Source organism: Ranitomeya variabilis, chromosome 8, assembly GCF_051348905.1.
Source record: "Ranitomeya variabilis isolate aRanVar5 chromosome 8, aRanVar5.hap1, whole genome shotgun sequence".
Classification (NCBI taxonomy): Eukaryota; Metazoa; Chordata; class Amphibia; order Anura; family Dendrobatidae; genus Ranitomeya; species Ranitomeya variabilis.
The window spans coordinates 171,092,397-171,094,655 of NC_135239.1; positions in this window are offsets into that span (position 1 = coordinate 171,092,397).

Sequence of the window (2,259 nt, forward strand, 5' to 3'; positions counted from 1 at the left end):
TGTTGGTCGATATTTCTATTAAATATTTCAATTCAGTGTATAAACAGTGGTGTTATGAAGGTTATAGCCCGTGGCCTATATTGGATATGTTTTATGAAAAATACATGTTCCTGTCTGTGGTTTTTTTTTTTTGTTTGTTTGTTTTTTTTCCTCTTTCTTACCTCCGTCTGTCTGCGGCTAGGTGCTGATCGGTGGCTGTCTTGGATCTGTACCAACTGGAAAGCGCAGAATTTTATATTGACATTGTAAAATGGAGAGGTAGGTCAGACGCCCAACCGCCACTCAATGGCTGGGAAAGAATGCACTCCGCCGCTCTGCTCGATCCGATAAAACTTCCCTGTTTTGCCTATTGGTGCTGGTTTTAGTAGTCGGACACCAAGCCATCAAGGATCAACAAGCTATCCTTTTGGATTGATGGTAACTTGGTTTCACCACTCAGCCCCTTTACATTTAATAATAATAATTTTTATTTATATAGCGCCAACATATTCCGCAGCACTTTACAATTAAGCGGGGACATGTACAAACATTTATTTTTTTTATTTTCCGTCATCAGATAAGACACATCTGCGCTCTTCTGTCTCCTAGTTTTCGCACCTCCAAAGCTGAATAAAATATCTGCAATTTGATGTCTTATTCCAGAGAAATAGATGATTATCTTAACCCCTTAATGACAGAGCCAATTTGGTACTTAATGACTGGGCCAATTTTTACAATTCTGACCACTGTCGCTTTATGAGGCTATAACTCTGGAACATTTGAACGGATATGGTGACATATTGACCTTCATGTTAGTGGTAAAATTTCTTCGATATTACATGCGTTTATTTATGAAAAAATGGACATTTGGCAAAAATGTTGAAACTTTTGCAATTTTCAAGTTTTTAATTTTTGTACTCTTAAATTAGAGAGTGGTGTCACACAAAATAATACATAACATTTCCCAAATGTCTACTTTACATCAGCACAATGTGCGATCAGAGGAGAGAGAAATTAAAAGGGAAATCGTTTTTTCTTATTTTTGCGCTCGCCGTTGTTCTGTTAATAACAGCGATCGCAACATTGGGGTCGGTAAAAACCGACCTGAATCATGTTCTCTGGGGTGTCGGCTACCTCTGACTCTGGGGGGCGCTTTACACTTATTCCTCAGTGGCGCCGAGTTAAAAAGCGGCGCTGAGGCATAAGTACCCCTAACTGCCGCCGTTAAAAGGTGTATCGGCAGCCGTTAAGGGGTTAATATGTAAATGAGCTGTTAAAATCTATGGGCCGGACATAGATCTCCATGAGAATCTGCCTCCAGAGATTATTTTACATGAAAGTGGATATTACCAGTGTGAGACGTAATGACTGACAGTCTGCTCCTGCTCTACATGTCTCACACTGGTAACATTCCCTTTAATTTAAAATTGGCTTTGGGGGCAGATTTTTAGGGCGATCTATATCCGGGCAATAGATCTTCACGTCATTGTACCTGGGCTCTGCCTGCAGCTATGAAGAGTCCTCAATGGTATAAAACTAAGGTTTATATTCAACCAACGTGTTTTGGCGCCAGACTGGTGCCTTTTTCAATGATAAAAATAAGAACCTTCACCTTTTGTTGTTTATTTTGAAAAGGCTCCTGTCTGGCACTGAAACGCTTTGGTTGAATATAAACCTTTTAGATTTATATGGAAGATCTCTGTGGATTTTAAGGCTCTTGTAGGTGTTGTGTGGCCACTAGTGATGAGTGAATGTGCTGGGATAAGGCGTTATCGGAGCACGCTCATGTGCTAACCAAGTGACTTCAGGGTCTTCGAAAAAATGTGCTAGAGTCCCCAGGGCTGCATGTCTCATGGCTATTTGACAGCCGCAGCACATGCAGGGATTGCTTGAACAGCCATGAGACATGCAGGTGCGGGGACTCGAGCATATTATTTGAGCACGCCAAAGACACTTGGTTAGCACCTGAGCATGCTCGGATAACACTTTGTCGCAGCGAGTTCGCTCATCAATATAATCAGCATCCATCGTTTATACCAGACATAATAGCTCAGCAGACTGACAGAAATGTCATGTGAAACTAGTCCTTGATTGGCAGCCGCTTATAAGCATACTCTCCTGGATCGTGCCGGGCGCCACAGCTGCATCTGTTGCGGCTTTGCCATAGCACATGCACGGAGAGCCTGTTTGTTGGGCTCCCCATGCATGTGCTGTGATGGTCACACAGCCGTGGCGCCGATCAGCTGCTCTGCCGGCACGATCCAGGAAGCCGGGTTCCCT